General features: G+C 43.6%; 1 long non-coding RNA gene across 1 annotated transcript in view; it reads right to left on the bottom strand.

Annotated features, from left to right (window-relative positions):
• The window catches only part of LOC137525740 (uncharacterized), a 72445-nt gene that overhangs the window by 30853 nt on the left and 21910 nt on the right, over positions 1 to 19682 (bottom strand). The window contains exon 3 of the long non-coding RNA XR_011022988.1: positions 2738 to 2896. This is a non-coding gene — a long non-coding RNA (uncharacterized lncRNA). The remainder of the gene's footprint in view (positions 1 to 2737; positions 2897 to 19682) is intronic.

Below are 19682 nucleotides of genomic sequence, written 5' to 3'. Positions count from 1 at the left end.
AAATATCCACAGATAGCTATCCAGATTTCTAAAGAAATCCGGAATCCGATCTCGATAGCGTAAAAATGTTCGGCTATCCGGGTTACCCGGATATCCAGAATCCAGATGAGCACCCCTGTTCAGGAACTCTTGTGAACAGCTTTTCACACTTAAGTGAAAGGTTCTATAATTAAAAGTTATCAAAGAGCCAGGGAGAAGCGAAAAAAAGGTTGATTTGAAAAAAATGACATTTTGGTATTTGCCATGGAATTTGCGTTTGTGACTCAAATGGGTCTCAAATATGCGTTTTTCTCGGGAACCGTGTGAGCGTCACAGGAGTTTCTTTTCATATATTTTATGACAGAGCTGCTCAGATCTCTTTCATTTAATATATTGATAAATTTATGAATTATTAAAAACATGGGGGTTACTAAATATGTTCATTTTCTTCCTGTCTGAAAGAGTTTTTTCTATGGTTATATGGTATGCTAGAGTAAATGTATGTAGTACAGTGAATAAAATAAGAAGGCCCTACTTGTTCATAAAATGCAATGATGTACCTAAATTGCAGAAAGTATTCATTTAGGAAATAATTTCCCTAGAATAAAAATTGCAATCCACAAGATGGACATAACTGTCATTTATTTATGAGATATGTTAAATTTTGTTGCACCATAAGTTATTACAGGTCAATAAAATGCCTTTAATGTGCAAACAGGTTTGTGAATGTTACAGCGTTGCCCATAATTGAACACTACATGAAATACAACATTTTCCTATTGGAAATGCTTCCATAAATACATTTTTGAAAGTGTTCTTACAAAAAGATTGCAGATTGCTTAATGTTTTATTTTTGAAGGTTTTTGCTACGATGTAACATAGCATATACAATGCAGACCTCTATTGTTGTAAAATTAATAAGAGCAAAGTAATGAATATGCTAAGTGTAAATTCAAATTTCATTACTCAGCCATAGTTGATAAAACACTTTAGCAATATTAATGTACTTTTCATAAAGCAATTATAAAATGTATTACCATGATTGCCAAAACACACAGTAGTGCGATGAGGAGAAAGAAACTCTCTCTGTAAATGTATTAGTTAGCTATAAAATTTACTAATAATTTATTATTGTGCGAACTCTGAGGAATTTAAATCTCCCAATATACTAAACAGAAAAACTTGTATGTGTAAGGACCTTAGCTGAATCTGATGGCATTATCGCCAAGATCCAGGCTAAGGCATCCATTTCCGGCTCTCGCGCTTGTTCCCCATCGATGACGCGCAGGCTGGGACGCAGGCCGAACTTTCTGATAGGCAGAGAGCGTTCTCAGTACGCTCTCCGCAAAGGTAAACAATAGTCACCTGACTTCAGTCAGATGACAGCACATTCTTACAGCTGACACTTAGGCAGGATCACGGTAATGTTTGATTGGATGTGCGGAGTGATTTGAATATTGTATTTAAATGCAGTGAGTGCTCCCAGTCATCGCCTCTGATAGTACAGCTGTGGCTAGTTGCTTGGTGTGCATTCATACTTATATTACTGTTCAGGCAGCAGACAAGAATGGTCAATAACAAGCCAAGGGTCAATAAACCCTTGGCTTGTTATTGACCATTCTTGTCTGCTGCCTGGACCGACCTTTGCTTTTTACCTGGATACTCTTGCCCGCTGCCTGGATTGAGCTTTGCTTGTTACCTGGATACTCTTGCCTGCTGCCTGGACCGACCCTTGCTTGTTACGTAGATACTCTTGTCTGCTGCCTGGACCGACCTTTGCTTGTTACCTGGACACTCTGATCCAATTATTACTGAATTCTGATTGCCGCCATTGTGGGCCTCATTCACATCATTAAGGTATTACTACAGTTTGATACTTGTGTGCCTTTGAACTTTGATACTTGCCTCAGTGGGGTTCTGAGATGTTATTGTCCACTCTACTTCAGTCTGTATACCTTGCACGTTAAGACCTGGGGGTAACCGTAGTCAGGAGACATTCAGTGTCCTGTTCACGCGGGGGCTTGTCTATAGGTGAAGACAATGGGCCAGACTCAGGTCACAGCACTAGATTGGGGCATAGGGACTGATTGTGGACATAACCTGTCAAGCCTTACAGTATCACGGGCAAGATATCCCCAATATCTGCAAGATGGAAGCTAACGGGGGCATTCCCAAATGGAGATTCTTTGTGAACTAGATGCTCAACTACGGATATCAGTAGAAGAGTCCAGAAAAATTACACTCAGATTCAGCAACAAGTCAGTAATCCTGTATCTAATCCTGCTCCTGTTATGGTTGATACTTCAAATCCTGCTCCTGTTATAGAGACTGCTTCAGATTCTCTTAACCTGTGTAATCCTCCTGCACCTGAGCCTAAATTGCCTCTACCTGGACGGTTCTCTGGAGATAGAGCTAAGTTCAGGTTGTTTCGAAGTGCTTGCTATTTACACTTCTCCCTACTTCCTAGGACATTTGCCAATGAAAGTACCCGAGTTGGGGCCATCATTTCCTTGTTACAGGGTGAACCTCAGGCCTGGGCCTTACGTTTATTAGAATTTATTATGTGATGATCCTGGCAATGGAGCCTATGCAGAAACTGTGCTTCAGACTCTCCGCCAAGGCAGATGTCCTGTTGAAGAATATGCCATTGAATTTAGACACTGGGCAGGTGATACTCTCTGGAATGCTGCTGCTTTTAAACATCAATTTAAACTTGGCCTCTCTGAACAGTTAAAAGACGTAGCAAGAGTAGGGGTACCTGATACTCTGAAAGATTTGATCCATCTTGCCATTCAGATTGATCGACGTCTTAGAGAGAAACGTCAAGAGAAGTCGTTTTCTTTGAAACCTGTTTGGTCCTCCTCAGTTCCGCCAGTTCCTCCAGTTCCAATTCCAGTTTCACCAGTGGTTGACGACCCTGAGCCAAAGCAAATAGGCATTTCTAAGATATCGATGATTGAAAAGACTAAAAGGAAGAAATGAGGGGTTGTGTTTCTATTGTGGGGGTACAGGACACTTTGCTTTAAATTGCCAAAATAAGAATAAGAAACAGGAAAACTTCAGCACTTAGATGAGGTCAAGGAAACTCATCTAAGTGGGCAGGTAATTCCTCTTCAATCTGAATGCACAATGCTACCTATCTCCATTACTTTAGGATAAATCATTGTCTAGCCTTTGTTGATAGTGGATCTGTAGATAATTTTTATGGATACATTTCTAGCACAAAAATCACATATTTCTACAGTTGCAGTATCAGAATCTGTTTGTATTACTGCTATTGATGATTCCATTTTGCAAAAGGGTCAATCTTTATCTTTAACCTCTGAAGTTACAGTTCAAGTTGGAGCTATGGATGTAGATGGAAAAATGTAAGGATGCACACCACACATAAATGATCTACATAAACAGCATAATGAATACTGGGTGCTGTGCATACATTGAAACCATGAAACTAGTATATACAAAGCACGCACACCATGAATTTTGAATGCAAAAAGATATATTGTGATATGACAACAATGATCAGAGAAACATACAGGAACTATATATATATATAGTTCCTGTATGTTTCTCTGATCCTTGTCGTCATGTCACAATATACCTTTTTTCATTCAAAATTCATGGTGTGTGTGCTTTGTAGGGATGGTCGGAATGCCAATTTCCGATTCCGCGGTAAATCCGCATTCCCTCATGTACCGATTACCGATTCCGCCTTCCGCTACCAATTTCCGCATTCCAATGCGGAATTTCCGCCGGAAATCGCGGAAATTCCGCCTGACTTTAACATCAATTTTCTCAAAAACTATAAGGTCTTTTTGAAAACTTTTTTTTGCATCTTGTTCAGAAGATTCTGTTTAATAAACCCTGAAAATTTGGTGTTTCTAGGACTTACAGTGGCTTTGCTATTAACTGCTAAAATCGGCGGATTTTTACTGTAATGTAAAATGCAGAAAATAGGCAGATGCAGATTTTCTGCATTTTACATTACAGTAAAAATCCGCAATTTCGGAAATTGCATTTCCGCGGAATCCGAATGAGCATCCCCAGTGCTTTGTATATACTAGCTATGGATGTAGAGAAATTGAGATTTTATTGTCTTCATATTCCTTCTTAAGATGTAGTGTTGGGAATGCCATGGCTTAGACAGCATAATCCTGTGTTTGTGTAACGATCGGTGAAGCACAGAGAGGATCTGATTACCGGTGATCTGCAGTATCACTGGGAATACAGATGTATACCGGATTATTAGTGATCTGCAGTATCACCGATAATTCGATATACCAGCTAACCTCTGTTCACCTGAGTAGAGTGTAGTGTTTGGTGTAACGGTAACACTAGAGGACTAAGCCTCAGCGCAGTAAGGCGTACTGCACGGATTCCTTCCGAAGACCTGGGCTCTCCAAGATGGGAGGAGTCAGGCTGAGAGTAGGAAGGATTGTCTGAAAGTAACACTCTAGAGGAAGTGTCACAAACAGAACGGGGAACCGCCTCTAACAGTAAGGTCGGTTCTCGAGGTCGGACAAGCCAGGTCGTACACACACGGACAGATAAAGTACAGTATCAGGAGGCAAAGGCGGAGTCTGGGTACAGGCAGGGTTCGGCAACAGGGTATCAGATATATAGAGGTACAAGATCAGGAGACAGAAGCAGAGACTAAGGACGAGCCGGGGTTTGGCAACAGAGTATCAGAATTATCGAGGTACAAGATCAGAGTTCAGGAGGATAGTCAGGCAGGCAAAGAGTCATAACAGATAATCACAATCAAACTAGTACTTAAAGCTATCAACATAATCTAGCTAAGTGTAGGATTACAGCTCCAGCTGGTCCTGGCACACTTGCGGATCTGACTACGGATCTGGGTGCTTCCACATATGTGATCGCAACCCCAAACACCAGAGAAATGACCAGCCAGCCGTATATATACACAACCCTCTTCCCAGCACCTCCCTAAGTGCTGAACCAATGAGGAGAGGGGAAAGAGTCAGCTGACCAGCCTGGTCAGCTGACTCACTTCTGGCAGCTATATCTATTCTGCCTTTCCGCGCGTCCTCCTGAAACTGAAGGGACTACGAGTCCCAGCCACAGCAGCCCCGCTCTGCGGTGTCTCCGCAGTGGGGACATGCGCGCCAACCGACGCGTCCGACGCGGCGGTTATTCCGGGCTCCGCCATGCTCTGCACGGGGACAGCCACCTCAGCCCGAGTGGAGGTGGCTGCCTCCCCGTGCTTGGCCCCATCGAGTGCGGAAAGAGCCGCCTGCCGCTGACTCATGGCGGCGGCTCTTCCGCGATCTCTGACAGTTTGATTGGCAGTCAGGTCAATTGATATAATGGCCCACACAGTGTGAGGATTCTTGTTTGCAGAAAATTACTCTCGCCCAGACCAGTATTAGGGTTGAGAATCTGCCCACTGTATATCAAGATTTTGCTGATGTCTTTTCTCCACAGGCTGCTGATAAACTCCTACCGCGTAGACCTTACGATTGTGCTATTGAGCTTCACTCTGGAACTATTCCCCCTCGTGGCCGTCTTTATAATTTGACCGGTCCTGAAGACAAGGCCATGAGGGAGTATATTCAAGAAAATTTGCAAAAGAACTTTATTAGACCTTCCTCCTCTCCAGCTGGTGCAGGATTCTTTTTTGTTGAAAAAAAATGGCGGATTGAGACCCTGCATTGACTAGACGTTTCAATAAGATTACGGTCAAAAATCGATACCCTTTACCATTGATTGACAATTTGTTTTCTCAGGTGGTGGGAGCAAAGATCTTTTCCAAATTAGATCTTATGGGTGCTTACAATCTTACCCGTATAAGAGAAGGAGATGAGTGGAAAACCACTTTCAATACTAAAGATGGCCACTATGAGTATCTGGTTGTGCCTTTTGGGTTGTGCAATGCTCCAGCTGTTTTTCAAGATTTTGTTAATGAGGTTTTTCTTGAATTTTTGGGAAGATTTATGGTAATTTATCTTGATGACATTTTAATGTACTCCTCTTCTTTAACAGAACATCGTGATCATGTGAGAAAGGTATTGTCTAAGCTTAGAGAGAATCATTTGTATGCCAAACTGGAAAAATGCGTTTTTGAAAGTAATCAGGTTTCCTTTTTAGGTTATGTTTTATCTGGCACAGGTCTGACCATGGATGATAATAAGGTGGTTTGTTTTGGGTGTTAAAACACCCTCTGGAAAAATACACAGGAGACAAAAAAAGGGAGGGAGCCCAATGGTGTAGTACATCAAGATAAAGTGGTAAATAATTCGGAAGTAAAGACCTACTCACAAAGATGGGTTGCAGAGGGGCAACTGAATGCAGGAAGCAGGTGGAGACAATAAACCCGACTCCACTCGGGGGAGGGGGGGGGGTCACCCGGGACCTGGATGTGGTCACACTCCTTAGGAAAAGAAAGGAGACAGATCTCTACCGTGGTAGGACCACAGATACTCTGTCTCCACCCCTCGGACGGGTGACGTGTGGAGGTATTGGATGCACTGGCACTGCTATTGGCCTGAGGAAGTGGGCTCAGACCCGTGAAACGCGTTGCCTGTGCTATCACTAATAAAATCTTTTGTTGTTACAAAGATTTTGTCATCATTGAGGTAAGCTTCCTTATTACCCTTCCATTTTTAAACTGTTTTTAAACACTTTTATCATATACCAGGGCGCCTCTTTTACCCAAATAATGATAATAAGGTGTTGGCTGTGATGGATTGGCCTCAGCCAAACAATTTAAAGGCTCTGCAGCATTTTCTAGGGTTTGCTAAATTTTATAGGAAATGTATTAAAAACTTTTCTTCTAAGGTGGCACCTCTCACTGACCTTATTAAGAAAGGAGCAGAACCTTCCAAATGGGATTCATCTGCTGTTTTGGCCTTTCAGGAGCTGAAACAGGCCTTTTTGTATTGGTTCAACCTGACGTCAGGAAATCATTTTTTTGTGGAGGTAGATGCATCTGAGATTGATTTTGGGGCAGTGTTATCTCAATATTCAGGTGATTCAGAATGTTTGCATCCACGTGCCTTTTTCTCCTGGAAGTTCTCACAAGATAACAAAAACTATGACAATGGTAATAGAGAACTTCTAGGGTTTAAACTTGCTCTGGAGGAATGGAGGCATTGGTTAGAAGGTGCTGAAAATCCAGTGATTGTCTATGCAGATCATAAAAATCTTGAATACATTGAAAATGCTAAGAGGTTACATTTTCGGCAGGCTCAATGGGCCTTGTTCAGATCATAAAAACCTTGAATACTTTTAAAATGCTAAGAGGTTAAATTCTTGGCTGGCTTGATGGGCCTTGTTCTTTTCTAGGTTTAATTTTATCACCCCTTATAAACCTGGTTAAAAAAATGTCAAGGCTGGTGCCTTGTCTCGTTGTTTTGAAAAGGAAGTCTCTGGTACTGATCCTGTTCATATGATTCCTAAAAAAATGTATTATTGCTGCTTGTGAATTGTCATCTGATTTATGTACTCAGTTGTCTGAAGTCCAGGGTGATGCACCTCAAGGGAAACAAAGGGACTCTTTGGGTTTGATTCAGTAAACGGTGCTAACCCAGTTAGCACGCCTAAAGACTTTGGGCGTGATAACTAGAGTGCTAACTGGGTCAGCACCGTTTACTAAATTTACATCGCGCGCAAAGTCCCACACTGAAAACTTTGTGTGCCCACAGCGCGGTGTGCGCGAAATGTCGCATCGCAGTGCGACAAAACCGGTGCGTTGATGCACCTATAAGGTCGCATTGCGTGCGACTTTAACGTCACATGGTGCGACATTAATCTGTTTGTGTTGTGACGGCCATGCTGGACTGATGCACACCATGGCGAGAGTGCAGGCGATAGTGGTTTTCAAGCCATATTGTCGCCAGGCTGAGGTAGCTCAATGACAAAACAACAGTGGTCTGTCCACAATGAAGCAACGACCTTATTATCTTTGGTGTGCCCCCCCCCCCCGAGACACTCATATAGCCGGCGGTCATTGCTTCATTGTGATACACAAGCCCCTTCACCGCGGCAAGGTAATGATCACGAAGGGGAATCGGCACATGTACATGCCTTTTGTTTTGTTGTTGCAGCTGCAGTGCAGCCAGAAAAATTAGACAGGCATGTACACGCACCAGAAAAAGTAGTGTGCTGTGACATCACCCTTATACGCACTGTAAAGCATAGTTGCCAGCTTGTTCTGCAAGTGCTGCATCCTTTCTGCCTTCAGGTGACTTGGTAACATGTCCGCCACTTTGTGCCTATACCGAGGGTCTAGTAGCGTGGCCACCCAGTACAGCTCATTCCCCTTTAGTTTTTTTACACAGGGGTCCTTCAACAGGCTGGACAGCAAGACGCCATCTACACAAAGTTGGACCAAGACGTACTATCCATCTCCTCATGCTCTTCCTCAACGACGTCAGGTAAGTCCTCCTCCTCCCCCAGCCATGAACAATACCACGGGAACGTTGAGCAGCACAAGCCCCCTGCGACGCCTGCTGCAGTTGTTCTTCTGCTGCCGCCTCCTCCTCCAAAGAAATATCTTCCTCATCATCCGAGTCTGTTCTCACTAAGGTTCCCTGCACACTTCAAATCTGATTCCGATTTTGATTCCGATTCACAATTCCGGTTTTCCCGGAATGCTATAAACTGAAAAACGCAGAAAAAAAACGCAGCATGCAGTAACGATTAAAAATCGGAATCAGAATCGCATGTAAAAAAACCATTAAAAATCGGAATTGAAATCGCATGCAGTGTGCAGGGAGCATAAGGGTGTTTTTGCCCTTTCTTCAAGCGCAGGCGATTTTCAAAATGCCCTAAAAACGCTTGTGCAATGATTCCCTACGAGAGAGTTCACATCTGAGCATTATGTTTCCGATCCAATGCAAAGCGGTGCATTTACCTTTTTTGAGGCGGTATAGGTAAAACGCTCACAAAATCGCTTTGTGCAGCGATTGCGTTCGCATTTTTAAGAATAAATACATTGTATTTATTATTTTCCAGGTCAAAGAGTTCACTTCCTGACTTGCGTCAGGGAGTGAATTAAAAAAACACTCTGGAAAAGCGCTTAGAAAAGTGCTTTTAACAAAAACGCACCGTGCACCCAAGCGCCAGGAATCGTAAAAAAAAATGGTGTCAAAAAACGCCCAACATGAACTCTAACGCGATCGGAACGCAATGTGAACATGGCCTCAGTCATATCATTTATAAAATTACTTAGTAAAGCATATCTGTCATTCCTGGGGCTCGATTCACAAAGCGGTGCTAACCCAGTTAGAGACTTTAGGCGTGATAACCATTGCACCATGCTGGTGAAAAGCCAGTTTAGGCATGATAAGTTTGGGCGTGATAAGTTTAGGCATGATAAGTTTAGGCATGCTAAGTTTAGGTGTGATAAGTTTAGGCATGCTAAGTTTAGATAAGTTTAGATCGCGCGCAAAGTCCTGCACGCAAAGCAGCACCATTAAACTCTATACGAAGTGCACCAGACTTTGCTAGCGCAAAACTTTTGATCAGCTGTGCACTTAGGTGCTAACCCAGTTGGTGCTTAAACTTATCACGCCTAAACTTATCACACCTAAACTTATCATGCCTAAACTTATCACACCTAAACTTATCATGCCTAAACTTATCACACCTAAACTTATCACACCTAAACTTATCATGCCTAAACTGAGTTTAGGCGTGATAAAGGGCTTTTGCACCGCTTTGTGAATCAGGCCCCTTGAGTATTATGCATAATAGCAAGTCATTTAAGTTCTGTATGTTGGATTATCACTTCATGTAGTGAAGGATGTTTTGTAGTGTGGTGTGCAGATTTCCATCTTTGAAACATAAAAGATAAAGAAGGAGCCCAATGTTCACAGTGGTCATTTGCGTTGCAGAATAATTCTGCATGTCTACCAAAAAACTACTGCAATGACTTCAAAGAAACCGCACCAGAACAGCATGTCTAAGTAAGACAAAATTACATCCTTTATTGAAATTACAAACTATTAAAAACCATTAAAACAAGGTGGGGGGATATGTAAAAACCCACAATTGCCGGAGAACCAGAGGAAATACAAAGTGCAAGTGATCAAAAATTGGGGTCCTCAGAATACAAAAATCATGATGCTAAACTGCATATTACAAACTTTGACTCATACAAAAACGTGAAATGGCAATACTATGGGCTCGATTCACCAAGCGGTGCTAACCCAGTTATCACGCCTAAAGGACTTTAGGCGTGATGACCTCTTCACCACTGAGTTAGCACCGTTTTTGGCTGCACTTCGCGCGAAGTTATCGCGCGCAAAGTTTTGCGCGCGCACCCGCACAGGCGCGCGCGCAAAGTCCCATAGGGTTTAATGGGCGCATCGCGCGAAGTGAGGGGCGCTTCGCGCGCACGCACGCGGGAGCGCGCGCAAAACTTTACGCGCGGAAACTTCGCGCGAAGCCCTTCTTATCATGCCTAAAGTGACTTTAGGCGTGAAGAGGGCCTTTTCACCACGGTGCTAACACTTTGCACCGCTTAGTAAATCGAGCCCCATATGTGCAAATAACATGATGTAAACAAATCGATGAATACATAAATAATGAAAGGAGAAAGATGAAAACAGTAGGGTAACCAAGCCCTGAAAGGGTGTAAAGTGACCAATATGGTGCAAGGAATTAGAAAAAACGATCAGAAAGTGATCGTCAGTGACTATGAAACCAGTCAACAGTAAAAATTATGCAGAGGAAATAATCACTGTATAAGAGGCAAGGAGTGAAGTTAGTGACAGGTGAAAGTCAGCAACCAAAAAGTGGATAAGATCCTACCGGTAAAGTGTCTCCACGGGTCCCCACCGCTGCTATTGCGATTTGCCACGTATAGTGTGGTTTTTTCAAAGCTAATGAATTCCCTAATGCGGCCGTTTTTATTCTAGTCCGGAAGGGGGGAAGGAGGGGGACGCCCAAACGTAGCGTGGCCACGCTACCGCCTCCATTGCATCGCATCCCGTATCTACGGTGGCCCATAGCGGCCAAACCAATGTATATGTACACAAGTATGTGTCCCTAACGGGAAAGTATGCATAGACGCCATCTAGTGAGAAAAGTACGCATTGACGTATGAAGAAAGTACGCATGTACGCCATCTAGTCAAAAAAGGGAAAAATTGCACTACAAAACATGTATTACTAATGAAATTGAATGCTGACCCCACCTTCTGGTTAGAATAGAGAATAGAAATAGGGAAAAAAAAGAGGAAAAAAATAAATGAATAATAAAATAATCATAAAAAGGAAAAATTATATATATACAATGTAATACTAAGAAAATATAATGTACTGAAAGAGGAGGTGAATAAAGCAAACATCATACAAGTCAAAGTACATTAGGATAATACAATTGGAATCAATATGACCACAGACTGATCGCAATCATTAAAAATCGGTTACAAACGATCTGAACAACACATAAACTGTTGAATAAAGAACCCAAGACAGACCAAAAGAGCTCACTGACTAAATTATGCATATATCAATATCAAATTAATCAACAAAAGAAGATGATAAATTCATTCCAGATGTTCCAATTAGAACTCCAGGACATCAGAGGCACTTTGTCCAGGATCCACCCAAAATGATGAAGTACATGATGTTAGTCCCTTAAACGGAGGTACCGTAATGAACCTGTAACAAGAAATAGCACATTAAATACAACTGTTTGATATCTTTGGGGGTGATTCCTATCTCACCTAGTCTTAAAGTGCATAACGCATCAACTACACTCGTGATCACCACATGATACACATTGGCATGTTAGGGACTACTCACCAGAGTCCCAACATGCCTTCAAAGTGCAAATCACCCATAAATGATGATCTACCACTTACCACAGTAGATAAATCACAGAACAATTACAAATGATTGTTATGTGAGCAACCATACTAAGAATCATTAAAATTGATAAGTGAACCACCAAACACATGTGAGAAACACTAAACCTATAAACTCTGTCAGAATATCATGTGGCACAGACCAGGTCAAGTTAAAGCCCCCTAAGGACCAAGAAATTAGGTCATTTCAGATATCCCACAAATGTAAAGTCTTCATTCATACCTGCCAGTTGCATATATCCCATATCGTACAAGCAAACTGCCCCGAAACATGTCGTGTATTACTGGGATTTGATAAAACGCAAGTTTGAAGCCAATTGAGTGCCTCCTTCGTATTTACTACATTATCCCATATCGTAGATCCATCTGGTCTCGCTTCTCAAGAGGGCCTGGGTAATGTCACCACCTCGGGGAGATAAGAAGATTTTTTGTAAACCAATCACAGTCCAACCTTTATAATCGCTCCATGTATTTTTAGGGCATGATCAGCCATGGAAGTAAGGGTTTTTCCCTCTATCCAATCTCTCTCAGCCAACCATATAGTCGACCAATGTTTCTGAATTCGCACTTTAAGCATATTTCTCGTTTGTCCAATATACAATTTACCGCATGGACACCGTAACATGTAAATCACACCACAAGATTGGCAATTTACATGCTGTCTCAATCGGTATTCCCTGCCTGTCTTAGGGCTGGTGACCATTTTCGTGGTAGTCATGAAAGGGCAAACATTGCATCTTCCACATGGGTAGCTACCCCCTATTTGGACTGTTGGAATTTTTTAACTAAAAGTGACTCCTAGTAAGCAAGTCCTTTAAATTGGGAGCTCTCTTAAGGTGGCCATACACTGATCGATTTGCCATCAGATTCGACCAACAGATAGATCCCTCTCTTATCGAATCTGATCAGAGAGGGATCGTATGGCCATCTTTACTGCAAACAGATTGTGAACCGATTTCAGCCTGAAACCGTTCACAATCTGTGGTGGTGGTGGTGGTGCTGCCGCCACTCCCCGCCCCGCATACATTACCTGTTCCAGACGGTGCGAGTCCCCTGGACACCGCTGCTCCGTCTCCGCGCTGGTCTGGTCTCCGGCATGCTTCACTTCTTCCTGCCTGGCGGGAAGTTTAAACAGTAGAGGGCGCTCTACTGTTTAAACTTTCTGCCGGGCAGGAAGAAGTGAAGCATGCCGAAGACCAGACCAGCGCGAAGACGGAGCAGCGGTGACAGCGGGACTCGCGCCGGCGGAACAGGTAATGTATACCCGCTGTATTGTCGGGCATTCAAACGCCGCTATCGACGCACTCCCGACCCGCCGGCGCTCGAAAAAAATGTTTCGCACGAATGGATCGATGGGAGTCGACGGGAATGATGGATTTTGGACGGAAATCCATCGTTCTGTCAGTGGTGTGTGCGGCGATTTCACAGCCATTTCGATCACTGTGATCGAAACGGCTGTATATCGGCGGGAAAATCGTTAGGTGTATGGGCCCCTTTAGCTGTAATTGAAGGTCTGTCAGGTAGATATTGCGCAATCACTGAATCAGTAGTCTGTACTGGCCAATGTTTCTTAATAATCCCCTGTAAATGACTCCAGCTATTGTTGAAGGGTGTGCACAGCCGTACACATTGGTCCTTCTTTTTCCTTTTGGGATAAAGCAATGTCTCTCTCTCTCTGATCTCCTAGCTCTCCCATATGCCATGTCTACCACTTTTTTGGGTAACCTCTCTCCAAAAATCTTTGTCTTAGATCACTGGCCTCTTCCTGAAAATCCATCTCTGTGGAACAGTTCCTCCTGATGCGTAGAAACTGACCTGTTGGAATGTTGTTCCGCAGATGTAGAGTGTGGAAGGAAGAATAGTGAAGAAGGCTGTTGACTGCCGTGTCCTTCCTATATAGAGTACTTCTAAGGTGGCCATATTCTGTAAAAAATAGATGTAAATCAAGAAAGTTGGTAGAATGTTTTGATATGGTTGATATTTAGAGTGTTTTTCCCAAGATCACCTAGGAAGAACCGTGCCACAAGATCAGAATGTCCTCTATGAAATGGTACCACCCCAAAATATGGGGGTGGTACTGTTCCATCGTTTCCCCCCACACAACCTGTCTTTCCCACCAGCCTAAAAATAGGTTGGCAATGGATGGGGTGCATTTTGCGCCCATTGACACACCATGCGTCTGCAGGTAGTACTTACCATTGAAGGTAAAGTAGTTCAGTGAGAAGATAAATCCCATTAGGTCCACCAAGAATTCATTAAAGTCCCTTCTTGGTGTAGTGGAGAGAAAGAATCTGACGGCCTCCATAGCATGTTCATGATCAATGTTAGTATACAGCGATTCTACATTGCACGTAGTGTTGGGCGAACATCTAGATGTTCGGGTTCGGGCCGAACAGGCCGAACATGGCCGCGATGTTCGGGTGTTCGAGCCGAACTCCGAACATAATGGAAGTCAATGGGGACCCGAACTTTCGTGCTTTGTAAAGCCTCCTTACATGCTACATACCCCAAATTTACAGGGTATGTGCACCTTGGGAGTGGGTACAAGAGGGAAAAAAATGTAGCAAAAAGAGCTTATAGTTTTTGAGAAAATCGATTTTAAAGTTTCAAAGGGAAAACTGTCTTTTAAATGCGGGAAATGTCTGTTTTCTTTGCACAGGTAACATGCTTTTTGTCGGCATGCAGTCATAAATGTAATACAGATAAGAGGTTCCAGGAAAAGGGACCGGTAACGCTAACCCAGCAGCAGCACACGTGATGGAACAGGAGGAGGGCGGCGCAGGAGGAGAAGGCCACGCTTTGAGACACAACAACCCAGGCCTTGCATGAGGACAAGAAGCGTGCGGATAGCAATTTGCATTTTGTCGCCATGCAGTCATAAATGTAATACAGATGAGAGGTTCAATAAACAATAAACAGTAATTGGTGTTGCCCAGAATGCGCACAATGCGTGGGTCGCGTTCAATGCAGTCCTAGGCCGAAGAGGTCATAGCCTAGGGTCACAAAAACCTGTTTATTTGGGCAATTTCAATGGTCGCGAGTCTGACGTACATAAATCGCAGCAATGGCCGTTAGCAACGTCTGAATCTCACGAAATGTCTCATGCAGGTAGAAGACATATTGTTAGACTTGGGCTCCAAAGATGGGTTCCCTACATCTCTGCAAACCAGAGTTACAGGGCTCCAAATTTAGTAAAATCCCCCATAGGCTTTCATTGGGCCTCCTATTTACAGTTCCAAAATCTCACATCTTTTCAAACGGCAATTGCTCAGCAGTGGCAAATTTTCTAGCATTGTAGGGACCCTTAGGGGGAACATGACTGGTGAGTTTCGGGCCCCTAGGCCAAAGAGGTCATAGCCTAGGGTCACAAAAATCTTTTTATTTGGGCAATTTCAATGGTAGTTATGCTGACGTACATAAATCTCAGCCATGGCCGTTAGCAACGTCTGAATTTCACGAAATGTCTCATGCAGGTAGAAGACATATTGTTAGACTTGGATTCCAAAGATGGGGTCCCTACATCTCTGCAAACCAGAGTTACAGGGGTCCAAAATTGGTAAAATCCCCCATAGGCTTTCATTGCCTCTCTATTTCACTTCCAAAATCTCACATCTTTTCAAAGGGCAATTGCTCAGCAGTGGCAAATTTTCTAGCATTGTAGGGACCCTTAGGGGGAACATGACTGGTGAGTTTCGGGCCCCTAGGCCAAAGAGGTCATAGCCTAGGGTCACAAAAACCTGTTTATTTGGGCAATTTCAATGGTAGTTATGCTGACGTACATAAATCTCAGCCATGGCCGTTAGCAACGTCTGAATTTCACGAAATGTCTCATGCAGGTAGAAGACATATTGTTAGACTTGGATTCCAAAGATGGGGTCCCTACATCTCTGCAAACCAGAGTTACAGGGGTCCAAAATTGGTAAAATCCCCCATAGGCTTTCATTGCCTCCCTATTTCACTTTCCAAAATCTCACATCTTTTCAAAGGGCATTTGCTCAGCAGTGGCAAATTTTCTAGCATTGTAGGGACTCTTAGGGGGAACATGACTGGTGAGTTTCGGGCCCCTAGGCCAAAGAGGTCATAGCCTAGGGTCACAAAAACCTGTTTATTTGGGCAATTTCAATGGTAGTTATGCTGACGTACATAAACCTCAGCCATGGCCGTTAGCAACGTCTGAATTTCACGAAATGTCTCATGCAGGTAGAAGACATATTGTTAGACTTGGATTCCAAAGATGGGGTCCCTACATCTCTGCAAACCAGAGTTACAGGGGTCCAAAATTGGTAAAATCCCCCATAGGCTTTCATTGCCTCCCTATTTCACTTTCCAAAATCTCACATCTTTTCAAAGGGCAATTGCTCAGCAGTGGCAAATTTTCTAGCATTGTAGGGACCCTTAGGGGGAACATGACTGGTGAGTTTCGGGCCCCTAGGCCAAAGAGGTCATAGCCTAGGGTCACAAAAACCTGTTTATTTGGGCAATTTCAATGGTAGTTATGCTGACGTACATAAATCTCAGCCATGGCCGTTAGCAACGTTTGAATTTCACGAAATGTCTCATGCAGGTAGAAGACATATTGTTAGACTTGGATTCCAAAGATGGGGTCCCTACATCTCTGCAAACCAGAGTTACAGGGGTCCAAAATTGGTAAAATCCCCCATAGGCTTTCATTGCCTCCCTATTTCACTTTCCAAAATCTCACATCTTTTCAAAGGGCAATTGCTCAGCAGTGGCAATATTTCTAGCATTGTAGGGACCCTTAGGGGGAACATGACTGGTGAGTTTTGGGCCCCTAGGCCAAAGAGGTCATAGCCTAGGGTCACAAAAACCTGTTTATTTGGGCTATTTCAATGGTAGTGATGCTGACGTACATAAATCTCAGCCATGGCCGTTAGCAACGTCTGAATTTCACGAAATGTCTCATGCAGGTAGAAGACATATTGTTAGACTTGGATTCCAAAGATGGGGTCCCTACATCTCTGCAAACCAGAGTTACAGGGGTCCAAAATTGGTAAAATCCCCCATAGGCTTTCATTGCCTCCCTATTTCACTTTCCAAAATCTCACATCTTTTCAAAGGGCAATGGCTCAGCAGTACCAAATTTTCTAACATTGTAGGGACCCTTAGGGGGATCATGACTGGTGAGTTTTGCCACTGCTGAGCCATTGCCCTTTGAAATGGTGTGAGATTTTGGAACGGTAAATAGTAGGCCCAATGAAAGCCTATGGGGGATTTTTACCAATTTTGGAGCCCTGTAACTCTGGTTTGCAGAGATGTAGAGACCCCATCTTTGGAATCCAAGTCTAACAATATGTCTTCTACCTGCATGAGACATTTCGTTAGATTCAGATGTTGCTAACGGCCATGGCTGAGATTTATGTACGTCAGCATAACTACCATTGAAATTGCCCAAATAAACAGGTTTTTGTGACCCTAGGCTATGACCTCTTTGGCCTAGGGGCCCGAAACTCACCAGTCATGTTCCCCCTAAGGGTCCCTACAATGCTAGAAAATTTGCCACTGCTGAGCAATTGCCCTTTGAAAAGATGTGAGATTTTGGAAAGTGAAATAGAGAGGCAATGAAAGCCTATGGGGGATTTTACCAATTTTGGACCCCTGTAACTCTGGTTTGCAGAGATGTAGGGACCCCATCTTTGGAATCCAAGTCTAACAATATGTCTTCTACCTGCATGAGACATTTCGTGAAATTCAGACGTTGCTAACGGCCATGGCTGAGATTTATGTACGTCAGCATAACTACCATTGAAATTGCCCAAATAAACAGGTTTTTGTGACCCTAGGCTATGACCTCTTTGGCCTAGGGGCCCGAAACTCACCAGTCATGTTCCCCCTAAGGGTCCCTACAATGCTAGAAAATTTGCCACTGCTGAGCAATTGCCCTTTGAAAAGATGTGAGATTTTGGAAAGTGAAATAGGGAGGCAATGAAAGCCTATGGGGGATTTTACTAATTTTGGACCCCTGTAACTCTGGTTTGCAGAGATGTAGGGACCCCATCTTTGGAATCCAAGTCTAACAATATGTCTTCTACCTGCATGAGACATTTCGTGAAATTCAGACGTTGCTAACGGCCATGGCTGAGATTTATGTACGTCAGCATAACTACCATTGAAATTGCCCAAATAAACAGGTTTTTGTGACCCTAGGCTATGACCTCTTTGGCCTAGGGGCCCGAAACTCACCAGTCATGTTCCCCCTAAGGGTCCCTACAATGCTAGAAAATTTGCCACTGCTGAGCAATTGCCCTTTGAAAAGATGTGAGATTTTGGAAAGTGAAATAGGGAGGCAATGAAAGCCTATGGGGGATTTTACCAATTTTGGACCCCTGTAACTCTGGTTTGCAGAGATGTAGGGAACCCGTCTTTGAAACCCAAGTCTAACAATATGTCTTCTACCTGCATGAGACATTTCGTGAAATTCAGACGTTGCTAACGGCCATGGCTGAGATTTATGTACGTCAGCATAACTACCATTGAAATTGCCCAAATAAACAGGTTTTTGTGACCCTAGGCTATGACCTCTTTGGCCTAGGGGCCCGAAACTCACCAGTCGTGTTCCCCCTAAGGGTCCCTACAATGCTAGAAAATTTGCCACTGCTGAGCAATTGCCCTTTGAAAAGATGTGAGATTTTGGAAACTGAAATAGGGAGGCAATGAAAGCCTATGGGGGATTTTATCAATTTTGGACCCCTGTAACTCTGGTTTGCAGAGATGTAGGGACCCCATCTTTGGAATCCAAGTCTAACAATATGTCTTCTACCTGCATGAGACATTTTGTGAAATTCAGACGTTGCTAACAGCCATGGCTGAGATTTATGTACGTCAGCATAACTACCATTGAAATTGCCCAAATAAACAGGTTTTTGTGACCCTAGGCTATGACCTCTTTGGCCTAGGGGCCCGAAACTCACCAGTCATATTCCCCCTAAGGGTCCCTACAATGCTAGAAAATTTGCCACTGCTGAGCAATTGCCGTTTGAAAAGATGTGAGATTTTGGAACTGTAAATAGGAGGCCCAATGAAAGCCTATGGGGGATTTTACCAAATTTGGAGCCCTGTAACTCTGGTTTGCAGAGATGTAGGGAACCCATCTTTGGAGCCCAAGTCTAACAATATGTCTTCTACCCGCATGAGACATTTCGTGAGATTCAGACGTTGCTAACGGCCATTGCTGCGATTTATGTACGTCAGACTCGCCACCATTGAAATTGCCCAAATAAACAGGTTTTTGTGACCCTAGGCAGAGCCGGGACAAGGTCCTCCAGCACCCAAGGCTGAGACACCAAAGTGCGCCCCTCCATCCCTCTCACCCCAGCTTTCACACACCGATTGCTATTAGACTAAGAGGCGCCACAGGGCCCACAACCTCCCCAGCACCTTAATATCTAGTTATATGGCTTGCAGTCACTGCTAGGTGTCCCCTTTTCTTATTTCTTTCTGCTTCAAACACAATTAGGAATGACTGTTGAATGAATTCTGCGCCCCCTCCTACACTGCGCCCTGAGGCTGGAGCCTCTCCAGCCTATGCCTCGGCCCGGCCCTGACCCTAGGCTATGACCTCTTCGGCCTAGGACGGCATTGAACGCGACCCACGCATTGTGCGCATTCTGGACAACACCAATTACTGTTTATTGTTTATTGAACCTCTCATCTGTATTACATTTATGACAGCATGGCGACAAAATGCAAATTGCTATCCGCACGCTTCTTGTCCTCATGCAAGGCCTGGGTTGTTGTGTCTCAAAGCGTGGCCTTCTCCTCCTGCGCCACCCTCCTCCTGTTCCATCACGTGTGCTGCTGCTGGGTTAGCGTTACCGGTCCCTTTTCCTGGAACCTCTTATCTGTATTA

The sequence above is a fragment of the Hyperolius riggenbachi genome, chromosome 7, assembly GCF_040937935.1.
Source record: "Hyperolius riggenbachi isolate aHypRig1 chromosome 7, aHypRig1.pri, whole genome shotgun sequence".
In the NCBI taxonomy this organism is placed as follows: Eukaryota; Metazoa; Chordata; class Amphibia; order Anura; family Hyperoliidae; genus Hyperolius; species Hyperolius riggenbachi.
Note: the sequence above shows the minus strand (reverse complement) of the source record. Positions and strands in the feature narration are given on the sequence as shown.